Source organism: Micromys minutus (assembly GCF_963924665.1).
Source record: "Micromys minutus genome assembly, chromosome: 1".
NCBI classification, from domain to species: Eukaryota; Metazoa; Chordata; class Mammalia; order Rodentia; family Muridae; genus Micromys; species Micromys minutus.
Window position 1 is genome coordinate 219,902,211 of NC_137969.1, and position 23,255 is coordinate 219,925,465.

Below are 23,255 nucleotides of genomic sequence, written 5' to 3' on the forward strand. Positions count from 1 at the left end.
GAACACTCGAATTTCCATCTCTAAAATGTTCCAAACATATACATTTTGCTCATATGACACTTTTGATTGAGATAGAATTCTAAATCTTAAGACTCTGGATATTTTAGATATGAAAGTCAATGTATGGTATGTGTGAGGTTAGGAGGACATCCCTCAGTAAAAAAAAAGTGTGCTATTAAAATCTCCTGAAAACGTTGGAAAGAAATTGTGTTGACACAGTTTCAAAGGTAATAAAAATTATTGGCTATTTGAGATATTACAAACTATATTTTCAGTTAGAAGTTAACTTAGTGGGTTTATTTTTCTCAGACTCTTGAAAGACAAAAGTAACAGCAGGCAGAATTTGTGAGGAGGGGATGGAGAGAGGGCTCAGTGGTTAGAGCACTGACTGCTCTTCCAGAGGTCCTGGGTTCAGTTCCCAGCAACCACATGGTGGCTCACAACCATCTGAAATGGGATACAATGCCCTCTTCTGGTGTGTCTGAAGAGAGCTGCAGTGTACTCACACATATAAAAAATAGATACAATAAGTAAAATAAGATTAAAATTTAAAAATCTGTGAGGAAAATTAATGAGATTTTCATCATATGCAGCACTTTCAGAGTTAAACAATTTTACCATCCAAACAAAATTATTTCTTTCATCTCCCCGCATGATTTTTTTTAGAGTAAAAACACACGTGAAGACCATACCCCCAACACAGAATAGACCCTCAGTATCGGTTAGTTCTTTCTTCTTAAACTCAAAATACTTCCAACTTGTAGCTATTTTTGTGAAACCTTTCAAAGGTTCAGCAACACCCAGGAGTAACATACAGTTACAGATTTTTATATCAGAAAGAAATATTAATGATGACCAGTGGTAACTGAAAAGCCAGAAGTCAAGCAGGGAAGGACCCTCCACTCATGCTGGGGCGCACTGTCTAAATTTAGATTTATGCACTCAAGTCAGTCTGCCACGTGGTGATAATTTGTATTTTAAAATAAATAAATATTATACAGTCAATAATTACACGGGAAGTCTATCAAATATTGTCCTGTCTGGTGGCCCATGACTTTGGGTCTTTTCAACAGATGTGGTGCTAATCTCCAATTCTGACATCAAAGCCACAGCAGTTTAATTAGAAATCTTCCCAAGGTTTGACATAGTTCTTATCCGTCCTGAGGAAACAGAGCAAGCAATAAGCCGCCAGGGCATTAACGCCCTTCGAGATCAGACAGACTCCAATAAGGAAAACTCAGATACTGTTTTCATCCACTTGTGCTGGTCCCCTGGGCTGACAGAAGGAGCCTGGTATAAATGACTCACCACATGCCCATCGAACTCACTCCACATCCCTGTTTTAAATAGGTAATTACTTAGCCTACAGCAGACAGAGCCTGAACGTGATGCTTGACATTAGGAGAAAAATAATTTATTTCAAATCTCAGTGCAGAAGAGCAGTTGATTGGCACATGGTAAAACCATACATGACACAGGACAACCACACAATGTGTGGTTCATACTAATAAGTACATAGTTACCTGATTAGGGCATGTTAAGACGTATCTGGATTTACGTGAAAGTTTATTTTAACATAGAGTCTTGTGTTTTTCTTGCTCCTCTTGGTACCCCACTTGATGTGCAATAGTCAGAGTCTTGCCGTCCCTGAAAAATCTCCATGTACCTCTCGACTTACAAACTCCACACTGAAAGGCTTGGTATCTCTGATGACCGACAATCATGGACATTTGAACTTAGGAACTTTTTTTTTTTAAGATTTCCAATATGATGGCTAACAATCACATACAATTATTGCGTGCTTCCGAGTTTAGGATGTGAATTGTATAGGATTACAATATGCCAATGAACTCAATAAAAGTCTTTTCCAGCTTTCTAGAGCAACAGCTGCTCACACTCGCCCCCTGACACAAACAGACAAATGTATCAGGACTGCTAATATTAAATTGAGAACAAAGGTTCCAGATACCAAAATACCTAGCATAAAGGAAGTCCTGGAAGAACGCCAGACCTCTGATGAGCATCAGGAGGCAAATGAAGCAGAATTGCATTAGCAAATTTGGGAAGAAGGACTGGAGTTTGGAATGTTGGGTGGCAGAATCCTGCACTGCACACGGCAGCTACTCCTTTATCGTCTCTACTGCAGGGGGTGAGCAATGAGCCAGATCACAGATCTAGTTTCCCATATTTGGGGAAACCTGAACGTTAATACTAGCCTTGACTTTTCATCTGGACTTGAAGGAGCAACAGAAGCTACATCCCCTCTTAAGGCAGCAATGTAATGTTGAGTAGGGAAAAAACGAAATAGCATGGAGGTTGAGGGTTTAAACCTTCACTCCCCATCCCTTACTTCTGTTGTTAGGCTATATGAGATTGGGTAGGATCAACATGGGAGCAGGTCATGTGACTTCAGACCCTCAGATGCCAGACACTGAGAAAACAGTGCACGCTGGCAGAAGACTATCACACTCTGTGGAATGTCTGCTACCAGGGATTTTCAGATACTTAAATAAGCCACACATGGAGAAAACCAGCAACCAACTATGGTCCAAACTCCGAGGAGTGATTGCAAGCCTTCCAGACATCAGAGACAAGCTTGAGATACTTAAATAGGCCAGGCCACCTTTGTCCCTTAGCACCTCACAGTCTTGAACCCAGTGAAAGTGGGCTGGGAAGAGAGGGCTATAAAATTCCACACCCAAAGTATACAATTTAAATTAAAACCTTGATACTAACAACAGCACTTGGATTGGACAGACTGGCATGTGTATCGTATAGGTTCTAGCAACCAAACTCAGATTCCCTGCAAAAGCACTTTGTGCTCTAAAATACTGAGTCATCTCTCTCGCCACTTAAAAACTAAATTATGTTTCAAAATGCCACAACTTCGTATACTCAGAAAATACAATTGAAATAGGGCTGCACTGCAAATAATAGAATTTTTCTCATTAGTTTCTATATTCTAAATAATTAGTCGATGATATGTGGCTCTTCTATTTTAATTTGTGTTTTGAAATTTCATACATGAGTCCTATATTTGTATCATTTCCACCCTACTCCAACTGCTCCTGTGCCCACTCCCGACTCTTCTCTAATTTATGACCTCCTTTTCTTTGTTACTATTGAACATATATATTAACACATACATACCCACTATGTATATGTATATGATGTATATGTGTGTACATGTATATGTTTATATATATGCATATATACACACATATCCTGCTGAGTCTGTTTAGTATTGCTCATTAGTGTGTGTGTGTGTGTATGTGTGTGTGTGTATGTGTGTGTGTGTATGTGTGTGTGTGTGTGTGTGTGTGTGTGTGTGTGTGTGTATTTAGTATTGGCTTCTTGAAATAGGACTTAAGTCCCTCTAACAGCTGCCTATAGTTCTTCATCTTACTCCTCATCAAAGAAGCTTGGTTTTGAAACATACAGAGACCAGTGTATCAATCCAGACTGATTAAAAAGCAGAAAAAAAATGACATTTGAGTGATCAACCCCATTCAGTATATCAATGACATAATCCCTACACCAAGGTTCAGAGAACAGCACAGAAAACAGAAGAAAAAATGGTAGAGCCAGGGAACCAAGCTAGATGGTGCCAACAAAATGGTCTCTTCTAGACTGGACAGGAAAGCTACGCCTAAAATGGCTGTGTATTTTATGTTGATATCTGTAACTACTGCTGACTCCTCATTGGATCTGATGCTGTATCATCATTAACATCTGGCCCTTCGTGTTAACAAAGTAATGCCATTTAGAGTCAATTCAAAATTGATCCACAACTCTACTTTTAAAGATTCTTTATTCAGGATTCTGATTGTGGCTCATTATATGGATATAACAGTATCTATTATGAGTTTAATTCTTAGCTTAGGACAATACTCAGTTTTCTTCATGAAAGGTAATAGAAGACAGGCAGAAGAATTTAAGGCTGTTCATAAAAGGAAGAAATAATTTATGTTTAAAGATCTAAAAGCTCACCTACTGGGTTCTACCATAAGTAGATTCATGTCTTAATGCAAAGAAAATTCTTGTTTCATTTTGTCATATGTCAGAAATAATGTATGATCTGAGAAATAAGAAAATAAAATATCAGGGTTGCCTAACTAGGTAATTCAATGTATTTCAAAAACACTACATATAACAAACTTTCCCTCTAAGTTCTCATAGTTCTGAAGATAACTTTAGGAGCCCACATTTCTATGGTAATTATTCTGCACGAGCATCATGGCACTCTCTAATCAGCTCTATTTAATGCTCCATTTAATGGAACTATTTATCTTAACATTTTTATTATGACCATAATGAAATGTTTTAAGTAAATAGCATAATAGAGATACTGACAGATTTTATTTAGTGAAACCCTTTAAATGTAGTGTGTATTGTTTGGATAAAATAATACTGACTGCTATTTTATGGCCACAGAGAAAACCTGCAAACAATAAGATTCCTAAAAATGCTTTTGAATTTGCAGAGTATATTCACAGAAAGAAAATAATATCCTAATAATTTGACATCAAGTGTATAGATTAATTTTACACAAGTATTACATTGAAATAATGCTGTTTATTCCAGAAAACCAGCATTAAAATGACCCACAAAAAATCATTATTTTTTAAATGATGAAAAATATAAAACTATGATTATCAACATAGTATTAAAATATCAATTTTTAAAAGTTTCCTCAGTAATAATAACCTTGTACTTGATGTACTCTAGAGTCATCTTTTATCCAACAGTAAATCAAATTTCTACTAAACAACACAAAATCAAAGATAAATTTACAAACAGAAAGTAGGACAGCAGGCTCCATTTCTTGCTACTAACTATCAGTACTGTGCATAATGCCTGCACTGTATCAGCAACGAGGTTTATTTCATTTAAGCATCTCTCCTCTGTGCTTCATTGTGTCCTGCAGAACCTGCTGGAAGGTTTAATTTATTTAAATGATAAAAGCTCCTTAAACTTACCAGGGAAAACAGCCAAGTGAGCTTTCCATTTCCAAAGTAGGACATTTGATCATAAAGTGATATCAAAATTGAGTAATTCGAATGTGTACTGAACTTTGAAATCCAATAGAACCAAGGGAGAGGAATCATTTGTTTAATAACATGGGTTTAGCATTATGTTATTTGTAGAGAAATGGAGGAGTTTTCTCTCAAATGGCCCATCACTTTCCAGATCTATGAGTCCAAGGGATTAACATGGAGTTTACAGCTTGGTGCGGTCCAGCAGTGGACAGCCCTGGTCTGCTTTGACCCTGGTTCAGATCACTTTCCATAGTTTTAGTCTCCTTCTAACTCTAGCCGCTCCAAACCATTCCAACCCTAGCAAATGCAAAGGAGTATTTATCAAACCTGGTCCTGCGGGAGCTCTTACTAAACAACTCGAAGGTGTCTGGTGTGGTTGCAGTCACCTGTTCTATAAGCTCAGATGTGTAGATGGTGATGATGAAATTTTTTCAGATATGGCAGGCTTGCTGCACCCTCCAAGCTGCAGAACAGGAGTGTACTATAAATTAGGTGATCCTCTTTGGTTCCAAGTGAAATGTGAGGGACTCATAAATGAACTAAGGTAAATATAAAGTAAAATAAAGAAAGGAATGTCAGCAGGGAAGAAAATGAAAGAAGGAGACAGGAAGAAGAGCAGAGGGAAGCACCTTCATTTTGGTGATGTGTGGGTGCTACCTGCTGTGAATGAGGTATAGAAAGCAGAAAGTACAGAAATGCCCTCTCCCTTTCCCCTGTCCCTTCTTCCCCCATCTCACTCTCTCTCAATCCTCTTCTTTCTCTTTCCCCTTTCTTCTTATCTCCACACTCACACCATGTAAAGCCACCAGATTTCATAGAAAAGTGTAAAGTCACATTTGTGACTTGTTCTTTGCACAAAATGTGTATATAAAATTTGTACACAACAGCTTTTCAATCTTGTTTTTAATACTAATCCACCCCACTGTACTTTCTTTTTATATATAGATACAAATGGACATGACAGACTGTGTGGGGAAAACCCGGTGATGCCTCCACTCTACACAAATAGCTACAGGCAACTGAGAAAATGTTGGAAGCAGAAAAGTTGATCTTCTGAGGGAAGAACACACCAACTGCTTGTCCAGTCAGCCTTGAAATCACACATATGAATGACATTATATAAACTGAGCAGAATATATATATATATATATATATATATATATCCTATGCATTGATATATAGCCTATGGATAGCCTATTTATTGATATATATATCATATATATCCTATACATTGATATATATCCTATATATAGCCTATATATTGGAATATATTTCAAATGTATTTCACATACACACACATATGCATGCAAGAGAAATTAGTAAAATTAGGGGCCATAACTTTGAAAGAGAGTTGAGAGGGGTTTAGGTGAGGGCTTGGAGAGAGACAAGTGAAGGGAAAAGGGGAATGAAGCTAGCCACAATTTCTAGTGACCATGAATTTTCTTCTTTACTAATCTGTGTTAAAAGCACAGTCAAGCCACATAAATAACTGCCATTATTTTCCATCACAGAAAGCAGTGTCATCAAGTGACTCGTCCCTGGGAAATACTTGCCTACTTCTTTATAAGTCTCACATATTAATTTTTTTGTTTTACTTTTAAGATTTTCTATATATAGATGGCTTCACATTTTTTTGCATTTCTCTCTCTACCTCCAACTCACAAGTGTCACCCCCTAACACTACCTTTCAAACTCAGGACCTCTTTTTGTATTAATGTTATATAATATAGGTATATATAGGTATATGTGTGCACACGCGACTTGCTGAGTCTGTTTAATGTTATGTGTGTTTAAGACAGACCACTTCAACTTCCATATTATCTCTAGTCCTAACAGTATTTTTGTAAAGCTTACTTTTCAAGACTTGTTTTTATTTTTAACCATGTGTGCATGTGCGCCTGTCATCCACAGAGTCCTGCAGAGGGTATCAGAGCCCCTGGAGCTGGTGTAGACAGCAGTTGTAAGACACCTAACATAGGTGCTGGAAACTTCTGCTGAGTCCTCCTTGCAAGAATGATCTGTACCCCTAACCACTGAGACATCCTTCCCACCCTAATGCCTTGTATTTCAAATAAATGATGCCAAAGCCACTACTGGCATCAGTTTAGGTTAGTTCTTCGGCACATTGCCCGAAAGAAAATCAATAGAGCAGCATCATGTTGTTTCTAAGATTTTAGCATAAAACACTTCAGTATACCCAAGGTCAATGAGTCCAAGAAAGTCCAATAGAGAAAGATATCATAATTGTGTTTTGCTGAGAAAGTAACAATTCCCAGCACTTAATCCCATAAATGAACCATTAGACTGCATTGTTCCTGAGATAATCATTCCAGCCACAATAGGTAACATTCACATATCATCTTGGGAGCATTAAACACAAATATCAATATTAAGAAAACAGTACTTGGTAATTTACAGGAATTATAGCTTCATTCAATCACCACACAATTCCATGTTAAAGAAGAGAAAACTGAGACTGAGAAGAGTTTTAAAATCCTCCCCAATTTCACACAACTGAGGAATAAGGCAGACTTTCTGAGACAGGCTAATGGGCATAAAAGTTAGGTTACTGCAGCACGGATATTCTTCAGCCAAGCATCTCAGGGGGTGGGGGGAAGCACCTAAAAATGAAGGAGTCCAGGGCTTGAGAGATGGCTCAATGGTTCAGCATGCTTGCTGCTCTTCTAGGCGACTCAAGTTCAATTCCGAGCTCACTTCACAACCAAACCACCTGTTACTACAGCTCCAGAACATTTGACAACCCATGTGTGTGAGCAGTATTTTACCTATCTATATCTATATCTCTATCTCTATCTCTATCTCTATCTCTATCTCTATCTCTATCTCTATCTCTATCTCTATCTCTATCTCTATCTCTATCTCTATATCTATATCTATTATCTATATCTATGTCTATATCTATATATCTATATCCTTCTCTATCTATCCACCTGTCTACCTAACTATTTTCTTCCTTCCCCCCCTTCCTCCTAATCCCCTCCTCTCTCCTAAATAAAAATAAATATTAAAACCCACTGAAGAAAACTGAACTTCTGGGACCACATTCACTAGAGGTCACCACGGAGGGCTGGAATGTCAGCATTCGGGTGGTGTATTCATATGAATATAGATCCTACAGTACAGATGGAGACGCTATCCGTTGGCATGCGGCTGCTGTGATACACTCAAAAAGGAGTTTAGCCGACACTCCATCTTCTTCTTGCAGCTCTGCACTTTATTCACTAGCATTTCTATTCATAGTTGTTTCTGTTTGGCAGATGAGACTGGGAAACATTCTGAGTGGCCTAAGCTCACCTTGTTAATAAATAGTCAAGAAGAAACACATTTTAAGTCCAGCACCAGTGTTCTTCCTGCCTCTATGTTACTACTGTGTTTGCCTCTGTCTCTCTTGACTCTCTCTCTCTCTCTCTTCCGCTGTGTGTGTGTGTGTGTGTGTGTGTGTGTGTGTGTTTAAAATTTTTAGCGAAGCATATTATCTCACACCTTTAATACCAGCACTCAGGAGGCAGAGGCAGACAGAATGCTATGAGTTCAAGTCCAACACCCTGATCTACATAGTGAGTTTCACAGCCAGAGCTAGGGAGTAATACCCTACCTCAAAATGGCAAGCAAACAAATAAACAAACAAAACAAAAACAGCAAACCAAAACAAACAAAAACAAACCCATCCACCCCCCCCCTTGTACTTTATAGTGCACTTCTAGTGTATTTCCCTACAAGATCACATTTGATAGTATCCTTTAATCAGTGGAGGTTTGGTTTTTGTAATCTTGTGGAGTTTGAGAGCTGAGATATACAGGAGTCACTCTTCTTGTCTCCAAGCCCATCTTCTACTTCCTATTAGGGCATGGGCAATTTATGGATTTTTACATTCTTTTGTCAAATGAGGCTTTACAAAATAAAAGGCTCTTTGAGATTAAGGAATACAGTAAGATACTATCTTACTCCATTTTGCTACAAAATACCTGAAGTTAGATCCTTTTATTAAAAAATAAGGGGGGCTTATTTATCTCACAGCTCTAGGGGTTGAAGAGCAAGGTGCACAGCTGAGGGAAGGGTCTCGGGCAGATGGTCTCAAAGTGGTGGGCTCCATTTGAAAAAGGGGTTCAGGGAAGGTGCTGGGATCACAGTCCCATGGGACTCAAATCAATCTCTCTGGCTATGATGACCCTATAACATGACTATACCTACTGGCCTAACCTGGAGTACCAGGCCTGGCCAGGGCTCTTATTAGATACATGACCTCAGATACAAAATCCATCACCTCTCCAGGTGTTATTCTGCTTATTGTATTAATAATAAAGTGATGGGAACTGACGTTTTAGCCGTAGCTATCTTTGGATGCATAACACAGGCAGCTGGTGTTTGGCTCTTTATAAAGAACATAATGTACATTATGCTCTTTAAGTTATTCTTCATATAATTCCTTTCTAGAAATAACATTTGCCCTATTTTCTAGGTGTCAAAATTTTCATGTACCAACTGCTGAGATTTTTGTGACCCTCAGTAACAATTATAGATCCAGGATAAATAAGTGCTCCTTTTATTTATGTTTTGATTCTATGTCTGCCAGAGTCAACTGCTCACATGCTGTGCAGAGAGAAGACGAAAAATTGCTGCTAATTACCAGGACTTGTGCTTCTAAACATTTCTGGCCAGTAATTGAATCTCAGTGTCTAGAGTCAAGTACTAGCTAATAACTTTGTCCCATCCAGAGCCGAACTGTGATTAGTAAGTCTAGTCAAAGAAGACAGAAGCCCTGCTGACTAAGTTTTTGGTGTTACAATTGCCAGAAGATAGAATTTACAATGTAAAAGGAGGGTTTAAGTGATTGAGAGATGCCAACAACATGCATGTACATATATACGCACAACAGAGCGTGCAGAGTCATAAAGAGGGAGTGACATCTAAGCTGTCATCGATGGGAACTATGGTTAAGAAGAAAGCATTGCATTATTGGGGCATAAATTGTAAAATTGTACTAATAAGCATTAGTATTAAAATATGTGCTAAAGTGACTGTCAACGTATTATATATTCATGGCATTGTTATTAAATGCAATATTTGCTCATTAAAACATACATGGCTAAGATTTGTTCCATTTGAAAAGAATCATTACACAGTCTATTTTGAGCATCATTCTATTGGCTTTCTTTTATCTTTAGCAATTTAGGTTACTCTAAGTTAGAAGAACTCCATATTTTACACATTGGTATGAGAAGAACAATTCCCTACTAGCATAATCTACGTAAGTTTAAGAAGGGCATTCATTGGTCCTGCTTTCTTAGTAAGAACAGACCATTCTAGAGCAGATGATTCTTCAAGAACTTTGGCTCTGCATGAAGGATAACCTTTGAAAGAGAACCAAATGTTTTTAGTAGAAGATTGCAGGATCTGAGAATGGGCAAAAATGAAAATTCACATTATATTTAGGAGTCATCTGGACTCTGGGAAATTCTAGCCACAGAAAACATAAAAGTAAGTGCCTTAAACAAATGCAAGTGTATATGTATTTATGGTTCAAAAGACTGGTTACTGCTAAGATGTAAAGTTTTTCCTAGTTGACGCAGACCTCAAACAATTATAATCAAGTCTGAATAAGATCTCTTTGCAAAATTTAATAACCTAAGTGTACAATTTATGTGGAAATGTCAAAAGGTCTTAAAAGTCCAATTGGTATTTATTGAGAAGAAAAAAACTGTACAGTTTATATCACCCATAGTTCGACATTAAAACATAGCAATAAACATAGGATGGCACTGGCATAATAATTTAACAAATTTGCAGGACAGAGATCTATACACAAGGCCACAGGTGTTTGAACACTGACTTGCAATGGCAGCAATACTAGCCTGTGCTAGAGATACAGTAGTCTTCTCTGTATAGATGTAAGGTGAATTTATCAAATATATTGTATCTCACGCTTTACCGTCCCCGTATACAGCAGCTGTCAAGAACTGTGGTAGTAATGAAATGAAATGAAATGAAAGAATATATTTTAAAAGTTCTCAACTTTAATATTTAACATTTTTTTAAAAAATGACACGAAACAATTAAGTGGAAATGAAACAAGTATTAACCAGCAGTAAGATTTTATAAGATGTTTTTGTTCCTTGCAAGGAATTATAAAAAAGACCAAAAGGCAAGGAAGAAAGGAGATAAATAAGATACGTAGGTAGGTGATATACATATATTTAGGTAGATATGATATAATCTAAAGATACATTACATTATACACAGTGAGTGCATACATGTGTAGACATAAATTCACAGACACATTCACTCGATAAAGGATTTATATCTGAAATCTATAAAGAATTTTTATCCATTTTTAACTACAAAAGGTAGGTCTGAGGGAAAAACTATTGTTTAAAAATTCATAAAGTTGTGTAAGTGACCATTTGATATAAAACTCTGCTTCTCTTAGTAGGACACCCATTGTAGTAGGTTTTCTACAATTGAAAACCACAATGTATTTCATTGATTCCATCATCAGTATTGTAAAATGAAAGGGGCACACATGGTCTAAATATATTAAATAAGAATCCTACCTGTAGTTCAGTAAAGGACAAAAAAACAGAAACAAGGGATTTAAATATAAAATATATGAAGTAGAGGAGTATATGCCAAGGGACACGGACTAGAGACTCCTTCCCTGACTCCCCCATAGTCTGACTGTTGCTTCCCAGACTCTGTAATATGTATTGACTGATGTCCATGGCACACTGGATTCTCCAGGTGGCTAAGCTGTAAGCTGTACTTCCCTCTGCTGAACTATATATGTAGAGATCTGCATAAAAAATTTTTAGCTCAATTTAAAGACACATACAGGAGCTGGAATAGTCAGATACAGATAGTAGCACCCAACCAATGAACCCCAGTGGTTGAATTGGGAGAAAGCAGGAAGAAGCTGAGAAGAGGGGTGGCTCCATGGGAAGACCAGCAGTCTCAACTGACCTGGACCGCTGAGACCTCTCAGACACTGGGTCACCAACCAGGCAGCATACACCAGCTGATATGAGGCCCCCAACACACATACAGCAGAGGACTGTCAGGTCTGGCCTCAGTGAAAGAAGACACACCTAATCCTCCAGAGACTTGAGGCTCCAAGGAGTGGGTGGGAATGATGGGGTGGGAAAAAGGGGGTGGGGACATCCTCTTGGAGACAGAGTGTATGGGGTATGGGACAGGGAGCAGTCCAGGGGAGGGGCAGACTTGGAGGAGGATGAAGAACAAACTGTAAGAAAAAGACTAAAGAATGGGGGAAAAAAACCCTAGAAATTCAAAGGCTCAATTATGATTTTATCTTAACAAGTTACACACCTAAAATAATGAGCAGTGGAACATACATTTGTAAGGTTTACAGTTAAAATAACACCTAGAAAAAGCATGAAGAATGAAAGTCCAGTTCACACTGGCTGGACCGTCCTGCCTTTCATATGTTCACCAGCTCTTTCCCAGGCAAATCCTTCTTGAATTTTATTTGCATCATTTGCCAATGGGCAGGTAAGAATGACTTCCTTATAGTGTTGTTGGCAGAGATAGTATATTGTGTAGTGTAAAGGACTTAGAAGAGTGCCGGAACAACATATTTGTTAGTATTTCTGATACTCATCACAAATGAGAAAGGCTGCTATAGTAAAGATGTGGGATCAAGAAAGAGGATGTAGAGAGGGCAGGTAATTACTAATGGTAGTTAACTGTATGAAGCCACTGATATCAGCTGGTATGAGAATATGGGGGAAAGTTTCACCAAAAGTTGAAGAGAAGCTTTGAATCATGGACAGGATTTGAGATACAACAATATGGGACGATGGGCAGAGTGACACAGACCATAGAAAGGCACGAAATCTAACAACACGGGGCATGGGCGGAGCCTTGGGTTGGTCTTATTCTTGGCATCAAACATTTCTCTGAAGTAAGAGTATAAAGTGAAGCTAAAAAAGAACTTGACTTTAAAAATGTACTCTTCATCAATAACTTTTGAGTTCCACAAGAGCAGTGACTATTTTTTCTTTTCCCACAGATTCTGTAGCACATTTTTACATCCGCATAGCATACACTTCCTTGGTTGGCATTCTGATCACTGTCCAGTGGTCAGCCTTCATCAACCCCATCCACAAAATTGTCCTCTTCTGACTTCTAAGTGTTGGTATACTCAAGCTTCTATCACTTGAAAGAAGTTATATCTTGAAGAATGACAATTTTGTATTAATGAGTCTATTCCCTAAAGTATACTTTTATATTCCTAAATGGAATCATCTAAATTCAACATACCTTAGAGACAGGGGTGCTATCATTAATTATTTCTATGCAACAGACACAATTCAGTACTAAAATAAGAGCCAGCACACACACACATGTGTACACACACACACACACACACACAGAGAGAGAGAGAGAGAGAGAGAGAGAGACTGATGTCAAATATCTGTGTGTGTGTGTGTGTATATATATATATATATATATATATATATATATATATATATATATATATATATACACATAAGTGCATATTACATATATTTGACATTAGTCAATACATATTATAGAGACTGAGGTTGGGAAACAATAGTCAGACTATGGTGGGGGGAGTCAGTGAAGGAGACTCTAGTCTGTTTTCCAAGAGATTTACCCTCTACTTCATATTTATATTTTACATTTAAATCCCTAGTGTATGTGTGTATATATACAACATATACACACTATATATAATATATACATGTATATAGACACACACCGGGGATATACACACACACTAAATTCACTATTTATACATATATAATATATGCTATATATTATATATATATAGCACCTGCCTGGCCCCTTGGCCTCTGACTAGAACTAGTCCCTGGGTGAGACTTGCTATTGTCTCCTCGGAGCTCTAGCTATAAGGATGACTAAACTTTCTATTTTAATTATGCAAATATGTGTATGGAGGTACGGTATGCGCTTGTAAATGTAGTGCCCACAGAGACCAAAAGAGGGCATAAGATGTCCTGGAGCTGAAGTTACAGGCAGCTGTTAGCAGTCCGGGGCTGGAAAGTGAATACCAGTCCTCTGAAAGACCAGTACATGTGTTTTAACCAAAAAGCCCCATCTCCACCCCTCACACTAGAGATCACTAAAGACAGTAGTTAACTGTCAGCTTTCCTTATAACAAGACAGGTGCCATTTCTCTTACAGATAAGAGTAGCAACAATAGTGAGTTGTAGCTAAGGGACAGTGAACAGAAGCAATGGGCCATGCTCAGGACACCCAAACGGCCCTGTAGGGCCACTGTGTTGTTGCCAGTCTTAGGAATAACACAGTCACTGCTGTTGCTCACTACCTCATGAAACTCACTCATACACACAAGGCACATGTGACGTTTCAGGACTGGTGCAGCTAGAGAACCAGGGAGCTAAAAGATGGATGGTGTGTGAGTCCTGAATCTGAATCGCAAGTAGAGATGGTTTACAAGAAGCTTGTTTGGGACTGGTTACATTCACCGTGTTTAACATTTTTATTGTGCCATGGTACTGAAATTTGAGGGCTTATGGGTTTTGAAAAATACCATGCCTTTTACATAGACACAAGGGTTTTCTATACATTTTCACTTTAATTTCATTGTATTGTTAATTTTTATAGACCTAAGTGAAAAAATTTATAATCTAGAATTCTTTGCATGACAAAAGAAGCCTTTTTCTTTATAGACTACAAAAGTAGTTATTCTGGGCATTTACTGTAGAGTGAAAGAATGTTTTTGGATAGTAGATGGTACACAGGAACTAGAAATACATAAAGAACTCTTTTCTGGCCCTTCTTTTACTAATGTGAAATAAAGTGGCTGTTAAGATGTAGATGTTTAATTTCAAGTATTGGCTCAGAAATAGTGGTGCCTGCAGTTCTGATTACCCATCTCCTTTGATACTTATGGGGAAATTGGTTGAAAGGGAAAGAAATCAATAACGTTCCAAGTAGTAGTGCCCTCCATGGATCAATTTACTACGATCAATAGCACACAGATCGATTTACATGACTAACATTCCCTCCTTTTGTCTTTTTTTTTTTTTTTTTTTTTTTTGATGATATTCACTGTAAAGGCAAAGAAATCACTTTAAATTATTTTTTCTTGCTTTAACATCCAAAGAAACAAGAGACCTCCTTCCACGTCTCACCATAAGCAGCAGCAGGGGAATACTTATTTGTTAAACGATCTAAGGTAGAGCCATAGAAAATGCTTACTATGTCTACTAGATAATATTATGTAAGGCTACAATAGATCCTTACTGGTAAAAGGATTTTATTTCCTATGCAAAGCTAAGAATACCAATGCTGGAAGACTAATTGTTATATGCTGGCTCATGTCCATAATCCTAGCACCTTAGAGGCTGAAGAAGGACCACTGTGAGCTCACAAAGATGAAAGGAAAGAAGGAAGAAAGAGAAAGAGAGAATGGTCAAAATAGCATAACATCATCTTTCTATTGAACTCTTCACTTTTGACAAATATAGCTGACTTTTCAAAAATATTAAACATCTGAATAAGAAGTAAGAGTAACCAAGGAAATATCACCAAAGTTCAGTTTGACTCTCTTCCTTTTGAAATCCGACATTTATTTGTCTGGTGTAGTTGCATGAAGTCAACAAAGGACTTGAAGTTTTCAGATGGATTAGGAAGATATAAATGTAGTATGACTTTATATAAAATCAGAATCAATGTATTCTTATGCATTTTATGGTGTCTGCTTTAACATTCAGATAAAATTTCCTACACTAAAACAGGAAAATATTAATTATAATGTTGGTAGAAATTTTGTTACCTAAGCATTATAAAGTAATTCTAAGAAAGTTGCCATGTCTGTTGGTTTAAAACAATGGGAAATAAACTTTTAAAATAGCACCGTAAAGAATAAGAAAAATCAGATGCTTCCTGCTACATGAAGGTGGCCTTGGAGGGTGATTACCAAGACCCTTGTGTCCAATGATTCTGGCACTAAATTAACCTGCTGAGAGTCTGATTTTTAATTATCCTTTAACGCACCTGTTTTAGGTTACACTCTCCATCTGTGATTCACACACAGCAAATGAGAAAAGGTGGTCTGTAAAGCACAGAGGGCACACGGGAGAGCCCAGGGCCTTTGCCATGGCCAGGATCAGCGCTGTCTTCTCTCCTGTGACTGAGCTAATCATGCCTCTCTGCAAACTCCTCCCTACTCCTTACCTCCCTATCTGCAGCTGCCCATGCCTTGTTCTCTGGGAAATTGCCAATAAGAGTTCATCTCTCTCAATTTCTCTCTTTGTTCCCCTGACTGTTAGTAGATGACCACAACAGTGCTTCACTCCCCTCTCTCTTCTCATCTAAGGAGCAGAATTGCTTCCTTCTCTTTAAAACCTCTGACTTTGGCTCATCCAACCGCCTGTTGCCTTCAATCATTCTCACATCCAGCAATTACTTTAACTTCTTTTTTGTTAAAGCTTTGACCTTGGTTTTCATCTCATATCTAGTTTGGTTAAGAAATGAAGAAAAAGAAAGTCTATAGAAATTAATCAGCTCATCTAACTTCCTCGGTCACTGTAATTATATTTAGTTCTTACTTCGCTCAGTTATATTCCATTAACCTCTGCAGGGCACTTCCAACCTTTTTTCCCTGCTCTGTGCTCTGAGATACTGGCCTGTGTGACTAACCAACAAGCTTATATGTTGTCTTGATTTTAGTTGCACATCTCCAATAAAAACCACTGAAAAGAGATAGAATGCTGCAGAAAAGTAGGGACGAGAGTCTTTCTTATAACAATTTTAAAGTGTCTCTGTAGGTTGGTTTAATTCAAACAACCTTTTGGATGGATACCTTCTCTGTTTCTTATCTCTCCTGGACCAACCCTTCCCTCTTCTTTCTATCTTTGTGTTTCTATATATCTCAAAGCTGCTGGATGCTGCCCACATTCAGGAAGGGTCTTTCCTTTCACTGGTTAATCACGATGAAAGGAGTTTCAAAGACACACCACTGTTCTTCCAAAGGAAATAAATCAAAATGAAGATTAATTGTCCCAGCAGTCCTATGTAGACAACCACAAGCATGGCCATACTTTGCATGTAAGCCTCTAATTTAGTTTTCTGTGGCAGTTAATCATGATCAGCAGCATGACTGCATTGAAAGATACCTAGAAAAAGACTAAAGTGCATCTCTCTTTATGACCGTGAGGATGACTCTAGAGATAATTAACTCAGGGAAAAAATGCTCATTATGGTTGTAGGGAGCACTATCCTATGGTATGGGTTTTGTGATGAAGCTAAGGAAAGAAGAAATCAACTAACAGGAAAGGCCTGCCTATTCATTGCCACAAAAGGAGCAGCTGTGCTCTACCATCCCATCCCAACTCAATGTACTGCCCTACCATAGGCCTGGGCTAATGCATCCCCTTAGCTGTACAAAGTAACCATGGCAACCATGAGCCAAGATACTCTTTCCTCTTTTTAAGTTGTTTCTGTGAAGTATTCATCATGGTGACAGAAGTCTGACTGATACATTCTCTTTAATTATCCATGAAGACTTGGGCATTTATTCCTTGCTAAGTTTTCAGTCCAAAAAAGATTTTCTTGGAAGATTAGATATCAGTACTGGAGACTGTGTTGCTGTTCCTCCAGCGCTGGTATGCTGAGCTCCTAATCTCCAATATGATGGTATTTGAAGATGGAACTTTAAGAACTAAGACCACATGAAGTGCCTATTAATATGAGGCATATGAACTTTCTTCCTCCTTGTCTCTGCTCTTTACCATGTGAGGATATAAGAAGACAGAGATGTTCATTGGAGCAATATGTACGGACCTTAATCCTAGACATTTTATCCCCCAACACTGAAAAATGTGGTTGTTTTAAAGCTAGTTTATAATGATTTATTTGGCCTTACCAAACTAAGATACATATCCTCTTGGCCTAGGGTTAAATTTAATCAGTCAAATGTCCAATTTCTTTCTTGTTCCCCTGTCTTCTTGATTCTACTCAGGATTCACCAAAGACTGTCATCAATACTCATCTCTGATTTTATAAATAAAGATCTGACAATTCAACCGCACTGTTTGAGAATCTTCAGTGTTACTAATTTGAGCTTGATCAAGGCATATAGGTACTTTCTTTGTATTCTGACCCATATCTATGTATCCTTGACATCAGCAGCTAGGATTCTCATGTCTTGTGCTTTGTTTTATCATTAATATTAAACTAATTTTAGTTGTTAGTCCAAGTCATAGTACTTTATGCCTGAATTCCCACTGAAGTCTGCCAATTCTCAAAATGCCACTGGCCGTGTCATTTGATTGTGTCCTTAATGCTTAGAGTAAGTGAATTTTGTGTCCGAGAAGGCTCTCCTTTAACTTTAATGCTCACACTGCCGTTTGCATTCAGGCATCCTCCGCACCCTCTCCCCCTGCTTCAAAACGGCTATATTTGGTCTCCAAGGTAGAATGTCATTTCTTCCAGGGAATCAAAATTATTGTATTGAAATTATCTGTCAGCCTTTCTCTCCTTTTCATCAAAATCAGAACGTTCTGAGGCTCAATCATGTTTTCACAACAGCATGGCATGGCCACTTGAAATCAAAGCAAGTACACAACATTGTTCTTAGAATCAAAAGTCAGTACTGTAGATAACAAACTCCTTATTACTCTGGATTTTCAGTCATTGTTTAGAAAATGTACACCAAAATACTGCAAATGGTCCTGAGAAGGTTATATTCTGATACACTCCAAGAAAGTCTTTCCAAGTCTTGAACATAAACACTATATTCAATAGGTGATATACCAATGTAGGGTCTTATAGTATATACTCACATGAAATAGAAACAAGTGCAGAAAAAGTTTTTAGAACAGTTCAGTTTATGGCATACCTACTCTTACGCCTGAGAAATGATGTCCAATGCCTGTCATCAAAACCCTGTTGGATATTTTACAAGAAACAAAACTGACAGTGTTCAGTTTGGAGCATGGGAGAGGGATTTTAAGCAGAAAGAATCGTGGAGTCAACGAGTTTTTTATAGAAAAGGTAACTGGGTGGCACAAGAAAGTGACAAGCAGAAGGAGGGACAACAGTGAGGAGCTAAAGCTATGGTCAGGAAGACTCAGACCATGATTGTGACTGTGGTGGGGGTGGGCACAGAATGAAATGAGGAACAATAAACCAAGATTACATGAAAGCCTTTAAGATGCTCTGAAGAACCCTGGGGCTTAAAGGGATGGGTTTGATATTTGCAACTCCTCAATTTCATGATTAATGTCTTTTCCACATGCTACAAAAGAAAATTAACTTGTTACTTAGATAACTATGGTTACATGATCATGATAATAATTGTAACGAAAATCATTATAACTATCAAGTATCTCCTTATAGTCACAAAATTATATATATATATATATATATATATATATATATATATATATATATATATATATATATATATAATCATTATTGACTTTTCTTTCAAACTATATTCAGAATCTAGCCAGATCTCACTATTTCTACCTAACCTAATCTGGTTTAAACCTTTGGCATTGGACTGTCTTCACAAGAAAAGCCACACTGAAGTCTTTACCCCTAGTATCTCAAAATGTGCCTTTAATTGGAGACACAGTCCTGCAGGTGTAATGAGTTTGAAAAGAAGTCATTAGGATGATCCTCACTCCAATAGGACTGTTTTTCTTTATAAAACTGGGAAATTTAACTACCAACAGACGTTTGTATTAGGAAGACGATGTGAAGACAAGCAGCTATATGGTGGAATAATAATAGATCAGCAACCATGAAACACAAACGATGCTGGTAAGCAACAGAGGCTGGAAGTAACAAGAAAGATCCCCTTTTAGAGCCATCAGCAACAGGATACCTATTTAAATCTCAATTTCATGATTTGAGTATTTAGAACAATTAGAATAATTTGGGAGTTTCCCCCTATGTTTTATATATCAGGCACTTTGTTTTTCATATCTAAGATGGTGGTGATATATGATATATACACACCCACCAAATGATTATCAGAGATAAGTGATTTAATGATTCACTGCCACATATTCTTATTTTGCTTCATGCATACATGTTGGGGAAGGGTATGTCATTTCTTTAAGGACTTTAGTTGGAGAGGTAGGGGGAATGAAAAGGGACTGGGTACTGAAATCAGCTAAATTATATCATGTAAATGTATGAAATTGTCTAAAATTTTTCAAAAGTAAATCTAGAGAAAAGTATAGCATGGTGACTGTGGCTAGTGTTAGGATTTAGTTTTAAGCTACATAGGGTTTAGTTAGCAGCTACAATGCTTGGATATTGGCATCCACCCTCGAACTGGTTCCTTGTTCCACGACATGTTTGCATCTTCTGAATCCCCACCAATATCATCTACATGTGAACTGTAAGCAAGTGAAGTTTGAAAGGAAAGGTTGGATCAGATTATTCCTTTATCTAAAATTGTCCTTTGGTTTCACATCTTCTCTAGTGTAGAAACCAAGGTCCTACCAGCAGATTCCAGACCACTTGATCTCATTTCCTATTATCAACTTCTTTGCTCTCTGTGGTAGAGCCTCGCTGGCTTCATGTCTGCTCCCAAAACATGTTTGAAAACTTCTGTCTCGGGTCTACATGCTTACTGCTTCCTCTACTTGAATCTTCCGGATGCTCCAGACCTTGCTCCTTCATCTTCTGTGTGTTGATGCTTAAACATGAGATATTTGAGAAGTTTAATCGTCCTATGTATAATTACAAGCCTCCATCCACAGTTACTCTTTGTTGTTTTTTTTTTTGCTTAGGAGCTCCCAACATTGTGTAAAAGAGCATAAAACATTAATTTGTTGTTTTCACAAACAGAAATTGGATAAGGATTTATTGTTTGCTGTTGTAGACCGTGTGCATATATATCAAGTGAATAAGTGATTCCTCTTGTTCAAGTGAACACTAAGTAGTAGGATAAAGACCGTCCACAACTAGAGCAGTGATTTATGCCCTTCACCAAAACATTTCAGAGGGGTGAGTGGCCTTGCATTGTAGTCTCTGAGGCTTTATTCTTCAGCTAAAATGAGGAGTATAAAATTTACTGTTGGCCTCACTGAGAAGATCACTTTGAAGGGAACATATACAACTGTGTCTGGGTCTGCCCGGAGCTATACAAATACAGAATCCAGGAGAATAAAATCATTCACAGTTTTATAATCAAAGCAATTCTGTATATTGAGGGGTTTGTAATAAAAGATGACATTCTTAATTGTTGAATTTGGCCTTCCTGAAAGTGGGTTGTAAAAATGCAAGTGAATGTAATCTAATCAAGCGCAACTTGAAAATCTCTCTAAAATAGGAGCCATGAAATGCAGTTGCTTTATTAGCAGCTATTACCATTTAAATGTTACTAAAAACACTAGCAACATATATTCACAGGATTTTGGGCTACTTAAGCCTTTTTGTGAGGAGAGAGCTCCTATGAATAAATCTCAGCATTCTTACCTGAAAGTACACCATCTCATAAGAGGACTAAAGTACCTAAAATATCATAGAAGGAGTTTTAAAATTAAATGTTATACCATTTCCCCCTTTTTTTTCTCCTTCCAATCTCACTTGTGTATGCCTCCCTTTCTCCCTGTAGAAAACATGCTTTTATTTTAGATGTTATTATTTTACACACACACACACACACACACACACACACACACACACATTGTGCACAGACACACTCCTAAATGTGTAAATATAATATACACATTTAGGAGTGTGTCTAATATGTCTCCTATATGTATAGTATATTATTTCAGAGCTGACTATTGATATTGAACAAGCAATTAGTGGACTTCTCCCTGGGGAAGATTATTTATCTTGCTATCAGCACTCTTTAGTTGCCTGTAATTCTTATCCTAGGATTTTTCCCTTCTACATTAGAATATCTATTGGTGTTTTCCTTGTTCAGGCTTTGTTTAGGCAACCTTATTGTTGAGGTATTATGAGTGGAGCTTCTTTGTCATTTCTAGAAGACACAATGACAGAGTAAACTGCCTGGTTCTTTGGCTTGTAAAATCCTTCCTCTCCCTCTCCTCTCCTATGATGTTCCATGGACCTTCAGTACATGAGCTCCCTGTTGTAGATGGAAAGGTTGGGCCTGGGCAAACCATGACCAGTTGTTCTCTGCATTTTTACCAGCCATAGTTTTCTTTAAAGGCCATGTCAGTTGCAGTTTCTTTCACTTATTGTGTCCAATAGGATCTACATGTGCTAATATGCTCCTGTCAAATAAGAATCTGTTTTTGTTTGTTTGTTTGTTTTGTTTTTTAGTAGAGAATAGAGTTTATTCAGGGCATGGGGAGGGAAGTTGAGAAGGTAATAGAGACAGAGAAAGAGAGAAAGAGAGAGAGAGAGAGAGAGAGAGAGAGAGAGAGAGAGAGAGAGAGAGAGAGAAGAATAACAGCTAGCCATGATCACTGGAGAGAGGGAGGGAGCAGGAGGAAGAGGACAAAGCTAGAGCAAGAAGGCAAGAGGCAAGAAGGCAAATGATCAAGAATTCTTGGTATACTGCACAGTCTATGTTTATCAGAGCTTACAGTCACTCTGAGGATACCTGGTGTCAACAGTCAGTGCATAACTAAAAAGAATTTATTACTGCTGAAGGTCAGCATTGTGCCAGATAAAAGTGTAACAGTGAATGAAACCTGGTTTTTAATCTTAGGGAATTTTATTGTTGATGTATGGATATACAGTTCTGTAGAAATTCTATACAAATTGGATGAGAGGATGCTCTTAAATAAAATGAATGGGCTTCAAGAGTGCAGTGGGAAAGAAAGGAAGATAAGATTATAGTAAGGAACCTAGAAAGGACTTTATTTTATCTAAGTCTTAAAGGACTCTCAAAGGCCAACAAAGGGATGGAATATGAATTCATGACCTGTAGATGTTGGCAACTCCTGCACTAAAGGATGATCAAGAGTAACTTAAGGTACAATGTGGACTATTGGAGATCATCCTTGATTCATGGAAATCAATAATGTGAATGACAAGCATTCCCTCCTCCACAAATGATATAAAGTGAAGCTGCATTCGAAGACAGTGTTTCTCAACATTCTTAACAACTAAATGAAAGTATCTCACTTGGACCTAAATAATTTGGGATAGCATCATAAAGCTTTTATAATACATCAATTAAAACTATATACTGCTAAGGATAGGAATAATTTTAAATTCTACTTC

The 23,255-nt window shown here is 37.6% G+C and overlaps 1 protein-coding gene across 1 annotated transcript in view; it reads right to left on the reverse strand.

The window, feature by feature from the left end:
• Positions 1-23,255, reverse strand: part of KCNH5 (potassium voltage-gated channel subfamily H member 5) — a gene marked incomplete at both ends in the record, with an annotated part of 292,205 nt that overhangs the window by 1,625 nt on the left and 267,325 nt on the right. The gene's annotated exons all lie outside the window — the stretch shown is intronic.